The following is a 12,057-nucleotide window of genomic DNA, read 5'->3' as shown; positions in this document are numbered from 1 at the left end:
AATTTTAAAATGAGAATTAAAATATCTAAGTGGAGTACAGGGAGACAAGTGTGCTACAAATATTTGGGATTATCAATATACAAAATAATATTTTAAACAATGAAACTAGATAAGATCACAAAGAGAGAATACAGAATAAATTCAAAAACTAAATTTCAGCATCCTAATATTAAAATATTAGTACATAAAAAGATACAACATAAAGAAAATAATATGGAACAGCCAGTGAAATAGAAGGAAATCCACAGTATATGTCCTGTAGGCCAAGTAAAGAAAGTGTTTCCAGGCAGATGAGCACTGACTCTTTGCTCAATATACCTACTTAATAATAATAATACCTTATGACAAAACAGCAAAATATGACCAATGTTAGCAATTCATGAGTGTTTTGATTCTTCATATTTCATTTTTCTCGTTTTCTAGCCTCACAGGCTTGTTAAAGAAAAAGCAATAATCATTGTTCTGACTTCATATGAGTAATTCATTAGGACCTAAAGATGCAGTTTGCATTGCAGAGTAAATGTATGTAAATGGGACTTTAATTTCATAAAAATGTATTATTTGTAATTAAATAAATCAATATTTTAGCATTTTATTAATTGCAACCTAGTAGTCCTTGTTAAAAGATAAATTTGTCACATTCTTCAGTTTCCCTTAAGATACACCAGTGTTTCCAGTGCTTTATAATTATATTTGGCTTGAAGCCTAAAGTTACTCAGCCCAATGATGCAATTTGTCACATTTATGTGCAAGTTCCAAATGATTTTAGTGTATTTTATGCATGTAAAAAATGCAGGACATGTCCCTGAAGATTGTGAGAACACATTTTTGAATTACATGGTGAATTTTTATTCCTGAAATATTGACTTTTCTCCTCGGGAAATAATATTGAATGCCCTGTTGATACAATATGTACAATGAATACCCAAGTAAGAGCTAAGGATTTCTGAGTTAGAGCTAACTGCTTTATTCACCAAGAGGCAATCACCAGAGTGACCTGGGCTCTTTGTTTTCATACACACTCATCACCATGCCTGGTGCTCTTGTATAATACAGTAAGCAGCTTAAACTGTTCTGTTACCTTAATCAATAAGCCCTTGATCGATCACTGATTCAGTGAAGAGCTTTTTATAAAGTATATGCTCTTTGCATTGAGATATTGTGCTATAGGGGATACAAAAGAAAATATCCTTTTATTCCTTGTTCCCAAGAGCCCTAATTGCAGAAACATGGCTAAGGCATGCAAAATAAAAAGAGAACAAAGCAATATATCTTAACTTCTAAATAATGCTTATGCTTACAAGCTATAGGACCCCAGAAAAGGGAGAGATGACTTTCCTTTGTGTGTGATTTAGGATACTTAAGGAAAATCCTAAGTAAGAGTGTACTTAAGCTTTCAGATGTTCTTCTTCATGGCATGGAAAATCCATTTTAAGAAGAGGGATAATGAATACTTCATGTAATGGTGTTTAAGTTCTGGTCTTCAGAAAGTATTTGCTAGAAAATAATTGTATGGCTGAGGGATTTGGCTAGCCAGAGAGAAGGTAAGTAACCTAGTGATCAAAGCAGGCAGAAGCATTACTAAAGGAACAAAAGTGTAAATGTGCACAAACCACTCAGAGCAAATATAATAGTGATCTGGCTTAGAACAGAATGGAGGTACTAAATAGTAAAATTAAAAAAAAAATTTTCACTTGCAGATAGTATTTGATAATGTATCAAACTAGAATTACTTTTGGGAGATGATGATTTTTACCTTGACAATTTCTACTACATTAGTCTCCTCAAATATATATTAGTTTTCCTTAATTGTCAGGTCAACAAATAGCTATGGAGATCCAAAGATAAATAATTTGAGAAAGGATATGACAGAATTTTTAAAATCACTGTGCTAGTCAAGACATAGGCAATGGTTAATTAATAATTCTCCTAGACAAATTGTTTCAGCTGATCTGATTAGAGAAAAATACATTGCTCCTACTATTTAATCTCTCTCTTTCTCTCTCTCTAAACTTCCTAAGCCCTATGTTTTCCTTGCCCTGTTTTCAGCCTTTTTTTTTTTTTCTCCTGAATATTATCAGCCATACTAAAAGTAGTCCTGGGTAAAAGGTATGATGTATCTAGGCTATCTACCACAAAGCCTGTAGGAGAGAAACATTAGAAACTGAGAAAGTCCATCTTAGTCAAGGGTTTGGTCTTGTCACTGAGTCAAGTATAGACTGGGTGGGGGGGTGCAATTCATTTAGCTGCATAGGCTGGGGTGTTTTTTCTTTGTTTGTTTAAGTAGATTCCATGCCCAGCATGAAGCCCAATGCAGCACTCGAACCCGCAAACCTGAGACCATGACCTGAGCTAGGATAAAGAGTAGGACATTTAACCCACTGAACCACTCAGGCACCCCATAGGTTGCTTTGCTAAAGATGGTTCGAAGTACACAGAAAATGGAGAACTTAGAAGAGGTATCAAAACTGGCACTCTTGGGACACCTGGGTGGCTCAGTTGGTTAAGCGGCTGCCTTCGGCTCAGGTCATGATCCCAGTGTCCTGGGATCGAGTCCCATATCAAGCTCCTTGCTTGGCAGGGAGCCTGCTTCTCTCTCTGTCTCTGCCTGCCACTCTGTCTGCCTGTGCTTTCTCTCTCTCTCCCTCTCTGACAAATAAATAAAATCTTTAAAAAAATGTAAAAAAAAAAAAATTTAAAAAAATGGCACTCTGGGCAACAGGTGAATCTGTGCTGGATTCTGGCAGACCCCTCATTTATGGTGGAACTCATGCCAATGAATGGATCCCTGATGAGTAGAACTGAGTAAGAGAACTAGCTAGAAAGAGGAGGTCAAGGCATCAGAACTCTAGTCTAAAAAGCTGAGATTGGAGTCTAAGATAAAAACCAAAATAAGGGAAATACAGAATGAGATTAAGGAAGCTTACAAATTAAGCAATTTAAAGATTTGCTACATTTACCTTTGGTGCACGAATATGAGGCTTGTTTGAAATTAAAGAATCTGAACGGTTGTGTGGTAAGGGGTGAACTCTGCAATATAAAAGCATAGAAAATTTAAGTTGTAGCTCCAAGAGATTAGGAGAACCTATCTATATTAGTATAATTTGTGTTTTCAGAAATAAGTAGAATGATGACAACAAAAGCCATTGATAATTTTTGAAAGCCTAAGTGAAGAAATCAAACAATGAATAAATAATAGTCCTGATCATTGGGGCTAGGATAGTTGACATTACACCTAGCTGTGGTAACTGAGACCAACTGTGTCAATGTGACTTAAGGTTTTGCCTGGGAAAGATAAGACCGTAAAACAAATTATTTTACAATTTGCTTTGGGAAATGTCATAAGTACAATTTATTGAAGATAAGAATCTTTTTACCTAAGCAACCATCCCTTCTCAAATAACAGTTTACTTGTTTCAACACCATTTTCTCATGTGTCCATGAATCCCTAAAGGCAATATCACGAATTTTACCCAATCTCAATTATGTGTCCACCTTGGAAGTTCATCTTAAAAGGATCTACCTTGCTGTTAGACTTTGACAGCCATTTTGACCCCAAAATTTTACTTAAATTCAAGTTAGTTCACATATAGTAGGGTATTAGTTTCAGCAGTAGAATTTAGTGATTCATCCATTACATATAATATCCAGTGCTCTTTACATCAAGTGCCCTCCCATGCCCATCATCCAGTTACAACATCCCTCCACCTACCTCCCCTCCAGCAACCTCAATTTATTCCCTACAGTTAAGAGTATCCTACATTTGCCCCCTTCTCTGTCTTTATCTTATTTTTCCTTCCTTTCTCCTATGTTCACCTGTTTTATTTCTTAAATTCTACATAAGAGTGAAATAATATGGTATTTGTCTTTCTCTGACTGAATTTGCTTAGCATAATACATTTAGTTCCATCTATGTCATTTCAAATGGCAAGATTTCATTTATTTTTTTAAGGCTGAGTAATATTCCACTGTATATGTGTGTATGTATATGTGTGTATGATATATATTATGTATACACATGTATGTATATATACATACATACATACCACATCTACTTTATTATCGGTTAATGGACATTTGGGCTCTTGCATGTTTTAGCTATTGTGAATGATGCTGCCATAATCACTGAGGTGCACTTGCCCCTTTGAGTCATTATTTTTGTGTTCTTTGGATAAATACATATTGGTGCAATTGCTGGGTTATAGGAAAGTTCTAGTTTTAACGTGTTGAGGAACCTCCATACTATTTCCAAAGCAGCTGCACCAATTTGCAATCCCAACAACAGTGTAAAAGGGATGCCCCTTCTCTGCATCCTTGCCAACATTTGCTGCTTCCTAAGATGTTATTTTTAGCCATTCTGATAGGTGTGAGGGGGTATCTCATTGTGGTTTTGATTTATATTTCCCTAATGATGAGTGATATTATGCATTGTTCCATGTGTCTGTTAGCTATTGATATGCCTTCTTTAGAAAAATATCTATTCATGTCTGACAGCCTTTTCTGAATTCTTTTCCCTCTCAAATCACTCCTAAGATTCATCCATTTTGCAGTGAGTTCGAACTGGCTTTATTTTTTTATTTAAAAATAAGTTGTTTATTATATAATTGAAACTAGTATTATACTGTATGTTAACTGGAATTTAAATAAAAACTATAAATAAATAAATAAATAAATAAATAAATATGTTGTCTGATGCTAGTTTGTTTAATTCAACATATTTCTTTTTTTTAAAGATTTTATTTATCTATTCATTTGACATAGAGATAGCACAAGTAGGCAGAGCAACAGGCAGAGAGAGAGGGGGAAGCAGGCTCCTTACTGAGCAGGGAGCCCAATGCAGGACTCAATCCCAGGATCTTGGGATCATGACTTGAGCCAAAGGCAGATGCTTAAGCAACTGAGCCATCCAGGCTCCCCAAATTCAATACATTTCTTAAACTCAATGCTTTTCAACTCTTTCTTCCGGCTACATTGATAGTTCTGGTTCCTTGAACATAAGTTTGTTATGCCATTCATAACAAGAGAAGACATACTGGTGTTAGCATAGATTATCTTAAATTCAGAAATATATAACACTATGTGCTGAACAAACTTATGTAATTATATATAAAGTCATCCAGGAGGTCTCTTAAATAAGGATTGTACAGAATCATAAAAGGTTGAAAAGTAAATGTGGATTTTAATGTGAGAAAGATCAAATTCAAAATGATGTACTACATTCATTATAAATAGAAGCTAAGCAACTTAACTATTATTAGTTATCATGAATAATTCTCCAACTAAAGCATCACCAATACTAGCAAGAGCTAAATTTGAGATTTTAACTAATGTTTAACAAACCAGAACTATTCTCCCTTATAGAACATGATAAATGACAAGGGTATAAAGCACTGTTAGCATTTTTTGTGTGTGAGAAGAGGGTTTTTTATTTATATTTTATCATTTAACAGTATTATTAAAAATCATCTTAAAATAATTTTTTGGAGATTCTTATTTGATGCATTATTTTTAAAATTCAGATAAGTAAATTAAATTCTAGCACTTTGTTAAATTCTACTATCCAGGTACTACTTCTGGAACATTATGTATGTTATAGCATCCATCTTTCATTCACTCAAACCCTTTCAAAACATTGAAGAGGAGGGAAAAATCCCAACTCATTTTATGAGGGCAGCATTAATTAGCCTGATACCAAAATCAGATAAGAATAATACAGGAAAACTGCAGGCCAATATACCTAATGATAACAGATGCAAAAATTTTCAATAAAATTTTACTAAACTAAATTCAACACTTCATATATTAAAAGAATAATGCACCATGACTAAATGGAATTTATCTCTGGATTATAAGGATGAGTCAATATATACAAGTAAATAAATGTGATATACCATATTAATGAAAGATTAAAAACTCAAACGATTATCTGAGTAGATGCAGAAAAAGCAATTGACAAAATTCAACATCTGTCGTGTTAAAAACTTTCAACAAATTGTGTATAGAAGAAATACACCTCAACATAATAAAGTCCATTTATTACTAGCTAATAGCTAACATCATATTCAATGGTGAAAGTTGCAAGCTTTTCCTTTAAGATCAGAAACAAGATAAAGATGGCCATTCTCACCATTCCTATTCAACCTGGAAATCCAAGCTACAGCATCAAGCAAGAAAAAGAAATAAAAAGCATTCATATTAGAATTAAAGAATTAAAACTCTCTCTGTTTGCAGATGATATGATCTTATATACAGAAAATCCTAGTACTCACCAGAAAACTATTAGAACTAATCAACAGATTGAATAATGTTGCAGATACAAAAGCAATACATAGAAAACAGTTGTGTTACTATAAACTAACAATGAAATACCTGAAAAAGAAATTAAGACAACAGGGGCATCAGGGTGGCTCAATTGATTAAGCATCTGCCTTCACTTCAGGTCATGATCTTGGGGTCCTGGGATGGAGCCCATTGTTGGGCTCCCTGCTCAGTGGGGAGTCTTCTCCCTTTCCTTCTACCCTCCCCCCACTTGTGCATGCTCTCTCCCAAATAAATAAATAAATAAATAAAATCTTTTTTTTTTTTTTAAAGAAAGCAATACCATTCACAATAGTAACAATAATAACAAAATTCTTAGGAATAAATTTAACCAGGAAGGCAAAAATTTGTATACTGAAAATTATAAAATTAAAAAAAACCACACAAATGGAAACATATTTCATATTCATGGAATAGAAGAATTAATATTGCTAAAGTGCCCATACTACTGTAAACCTTCTATAGATTCAACACAATTCCTATCAAAATTCCAGGAGAATTTTCACAGAGATAGAAAAACAATCCTAAATTCATACATACAGAACAAAAACGAATAGTCAAAGCAACACTTGGGGGAAAAAAGCAAAACAAACAAAAAAAAAATTGAAGGCATTATGCTTTCTTATTTCAAATTATATTACAAAGCTACAAGCATCAAAGCAATATAGTACTGGAATAAAAACACAGAGACCAATAAAATAGAATCAAGAACCTAGAAATAAGCTGTCACATTTCCAGTCAACTCATATTTGATAAAGGATCCTAGAATAATCAATGTGGAAGAAAAGTCCTTCATTAAATGGTGATACAAAAGTGGATAATCTCATGCAGAAGAATGAATTTGTACCCCATCTTATGCCACTCACAAAATGAACTTAAAATGGATTCAAAACATAAACATATGACTTGAAACTATAAAAATCCCAGAAAAAAACATAGGGTGAAAAACTCCTTGAGACTGGTCTTGGCAATGAAATTTTTTGGAGGGAGAGATATGACATTAAAAGCCCAAGCAATGGAAGCAAAATTTAATAAGTGGGAGTACATCAAACTAAAATCTCTGCACAGATAAGTAAATTATTAACAAAATGAAAAGGCAACCTGTGCAATAAAAGAAACTATCTGCAAGCTATCTATCTGATAGGAAGATAAATATACAAAATAAATTTAAAAAACCCTCATACAACTCAGTAAGAAAATCTGATTAAAAAATGAACCAATCATCTGAATAGGTGTTTTTCCAAAGCAGGTTTACAAACAGCCCATTGTCATGCAAATATTCTCAACATTACTGATTGTCAGAGAAATGCAACTCAAAATCACAATAAACTATTACCTCACACCTATTAGGTGTGAGGTAATAGGTGTGAGGTAATATAATGGCTATTATAAAAAGACATGTAGTTACAAGTATTGATGAGGATGTGAAGAAAAGGGAACCCTTTTATACTGCTGGTGGGTATATACACTGGTACAATTACCACATAAAACAACACCGAGACTCCTCAAAAAATTTAAAAATAAAATTACTATATGATCAATAATTATACTTCTATATATCCAAAGAAAGTGAAATCAGGATCTCAAAGAGATTTTTGTACTCCCTTGTCCATTTCAGCATTATTTATAATAATGAAGATATGAAAACAACCTAAGTATCCTCAAATCAACAGAGGAAACCTGAGAGCATTATGGTACACAAAATAAGTCAGAGAAAAACAAATACAAAAAAACAATAACAAAACAAATGGTATCACTTACATGTGGAATCTAAAAATGCTGAACTCAGAAACAGAAGGCAGAATGGTGACTGTCAGGGTCTCAGAAGTGAGAAAAATGGGAGATGTTGGTCAAAGGGTACAAATTTCTAGATATAAAATGAGTAACTTCTGGAAATCTAATATACAACATGGTGACTACAGTCAATAACACTGTTTATATACCTGAAATTTTCTAAGAGAGTAAATCTTAAATGTTCTCACCACAAGAAAGAAATGGTAATTATGTGAGTTGATATTCTAGAGGTGGTAACTAACCATACTATGGTAATACTTTTCAATGTACTTCTCAAATCATCACATTGTACACATTAGACTTACAAAATATTATGTCAATTATATCTCAATAAAACTGGAAAAAATTTTTAAATGTGGAAGGATTCTACATTCTCATGGGTAGGGTTACATAATATGATTTTGCAACGAAATATGAGGGAGTGACTGTTGATCCCAAGTAGAAATTCAAGAGATAGCAAGTGGTTTACTATATATTCTTATTTAATTCTTCTATCATTTTTTTAAAGATTTTGCTTATTTATTTGTCAGAGAGATAGCGAGAGACAGAGGCAGAGGGAGAAGTAGACTCCCTGCATACCAAGGAGCAAGGAGCCGGATGAGGGACTTGATCCCAGGGCCCTCGGATCAATACCTGAGCCAAAGGCAGACGCTTAACTGACTGAGCCACTCAGGCATCCCCTGATTGCTTCTATCACGACAGTTTATGTCAAAGTGGAGAATCCACTTTGGATGGCTCAGTTGGTTAAGCTTTTGCCTCTGGCTCAAGTCATGATCCCTGAGTCCTGGGATAGAGTCCTGGGATTGACCCCCACATTAGGCTCCCTGCTCAGCAGGGAGTTTGCTTCTCCCTCTTCCTCTGCCTCTGCCCCTCCCTCTGCTCATGCTTGCTCTTCCCTCTTTCAAATTAAATAAATAAAATCTTAAAAAAAAAAAAAAGTGGAGATTCTATCACCTAGGATACTTAAGTGAATTATGAGAGCACATATCACTTGATAATCTATATTGGTCATCTAGCATAAGTAAAAATGAATCACTTGTAATTCATGCTACTATAGTTTCAACTTTGCCTTAGATTTATAATAACAAACTTCAGTTATACTCCATAGTATTTAGTTCTTAAGTTATTAGTAATTTTTGCCCATGCTTATTAGTAGGTCAGTTTTTTGTTTTTGTTTTTGTGTTCCCTTTTTTCTATTGTTTCTGTTTAAAAATAGGCCAACATATTGGTCAACATTAGTGAACCTAAACTTAGCAATTCATAACAGCAGTTAATTAGAAAATAGTATCAATAATAATTAATTTTTTTTTAATTTAAAAATTTAAAAATTAATTGAAAAATTAAATTAAATTAAATAAATAATTAAAATTTTCATATAGATACTTTGTGACTATGTAGTAAGGGTTAACTCAGCAAGATGGCTGTCCCACTTTTGTGCATTCCAAAAAAAAGGACTGGCTCTTGACTGTTTCTTAAAAGAAATCCTCTAAGACATTGGAATATAATACCTGATAAATGTTTTTACATGTCTGAGATCTTGGGCTACATTATATTAGTGTGACCAGATTATGATAACAGTGTGATTTACAGTTTTACAGATTACAACCATTTTTGTATGTCTGAGATCCTTGGCCGTGCTGTACTAATTTGACTTCCAGGGAACTAGAGATTAAGCAGCTATCATAGTCATGTACTACATGTTCATAGAATAAACTCTCCCAAAAAACTCTTGACCAAGGCCTGGGTAACCTCCCCTTGTAGGCAGGCCTAGAAACCTCTTGACACTTACTACTGCTGGGAAAATTAAGATCACCACTAAGCGATTCCACTAGGAAATTCATAAATGATTTCTCTAGGACTTCACCTTCGGCGTCTTTCCCATTTGCTGATTTTAATCTGTATCCTTTCACTGTAATAAACTTTAATCATAAATAGAACAGCTTTTCTGAGTTCTGTGATTGCTTCTAGCAAATTCCCTAAGGTGGTCTTAGGAACTACATGACACATTAATGATAGTTGAACTATCTTCTAAGATTAATTTAATCACTAAATATGTTAACAAAAATTAAAAACCATGACACTAAAAACAAAGACAACAATAACAACAAAAAAATAAACAAGTGAGACCGATCCAACTAAAAAGCCCTGGAGAGCAAAGAAAACCATCAAAAAATGAAAAGACAACTTAAGAAAGAGAGAATATTTGTAAATTATGTATCTGCTAAAGACTATCTAAAATATAAAAAGAATTTACATAACTCAATAAGTCAAAAAAATCAGTTAAAATATGAGATCTGAATAGACATTATTCCAAATAAGCTATACAGACAGCCAACAGTTACATGAAAGGATGTTCAACATCACCAATCACCAGGGAAATGTAAATCAAAACTATAATAAAGTATCACCTTACAACATTAGAATGGCTATTAACAAATGGCTATTAACAAAAAGGCAAGAGATGAGTTTTGGGGAGGATATGGAGAAAAGGGAACAATTGTGCATTGTTGGTAGGTATGTAAACCAGTTAAGCCACTATGCAAAACATGGAGTTTCTTCAAAAACTTAAAATTAGAACCACCATATGATCCAGCAATTGCACTTCTAGGTATCTATCGAAAGGAAACAAAAATATTAACTTGAAAAGATATCTGCATGTCCATGTTCATTACAACATTATTTATAAATAGCCAAAACACAGAAACAACGTTAAGTGTCCATCCATGGAAGATAAAGAAAATTGTGTGTGTGTGAGTGTGTGTGTGTGTGTGTGTGTGTGTGTATTAATTTTACATATATTCTACATACTTATATATTAAATTGATATATATGATTGAATATTCAGCTATTTCTAAAAAAGAAATTCTGCCATTTCTGCCAATATGTATATACTTTGAGGGCACTATGCTAAGTCAAGTATGTCAAACAGAGAAAAACACCATATGTTCTCATTTAAGTTGAATCTAAAAGAAAAAAAAAAAAGAGAACAAACTGGTGATTGCCAGAGGCACGCAGAGAGGGTGGGCAAAGCAGGTGACAGTGGTCAAAAGCTATACACTTACAGTTGTAAAGTAAATAAGCCCTGGTATGCAATATATAGCATAGTGACTGTAATTAATAAGACTATCTTATCTATTTGGAACTTGCCAACAAAATAGATCTTAGAAGTTCTCATCACACACACACAGACACACACACACACACACACACACACACACACACACAATATAACTATGTGTAGTGACAAAGTTAATTAGATTTATTGTGGTCATTTTGGTATATATATGAATACTGCATCATGCACATCTGAAACTAATACTCTATTACATGACAATTATAGCTCAATAAAAATAATCTAAAAATTAATAAAATACAAGTTTATTTAAAGAAAAGACAAAAGAAAAAGGACTCTGGTGCCTGGATGTCTCAGTAGGTTAAGCATCTGCCTTAATCTCAGGTCATGACCCCAGGGTCCTGGGATAGAACCCCTCGTCAGGCTCTCTGCCCAGCAGGGAGCCTACTTCTCCCTCTCCCACCATCTGCCACTTCCCCTGCTTGTGTGTGCACTCTCTCTTGCTGTGTCAAATAAATACAGAGATGAAATTAAAAAAAAATAAATATATAAAGAGAGAACTGCAAAGTGGTCTACTGAAGTAGATGTAGAGCACCTGAAACTCTCATACACTTCTAGTGAGTGTGTAAAGTGATAAAACCTATTTGGGAAACTATTTAACAGTTTCTTGTAAAGGTAAACAGATATCTGCCCTCTGAATCAACAATTCTACTCCTGGGTATTCACTCAAAAGCAGTAACAACATATGTCCATACCATACTTGTACAAGTATGTTTCTAGAAGTTTTAGTCATAATCATCAAAACTTGAAGAACCCAAAAGTTCATCAATAAAAGAATGTACAAACAAAGCATGATATATTCATAAAATGGA

This window comes from Lontra canadensis, unplaced genomic scaffold, assembly GCF_010015895.1.
Source record: "Lontra canadensis isolate GAN:19392208 unplaced genomic scaffold, GSC_riverotter_1.0 scaffold46, whole genome shotgun sequence".
Lineage (NCBI taxonomy): Eukaryota > Metazoa > Chordata > Mammalia > Carnivora > Mustelidae > Lontra > Lontra canadensis.
The sequence above is the reverse complement of the archived record's forward strand: the minus strand, read 5'-3'. Positions refer to the sequence as shown.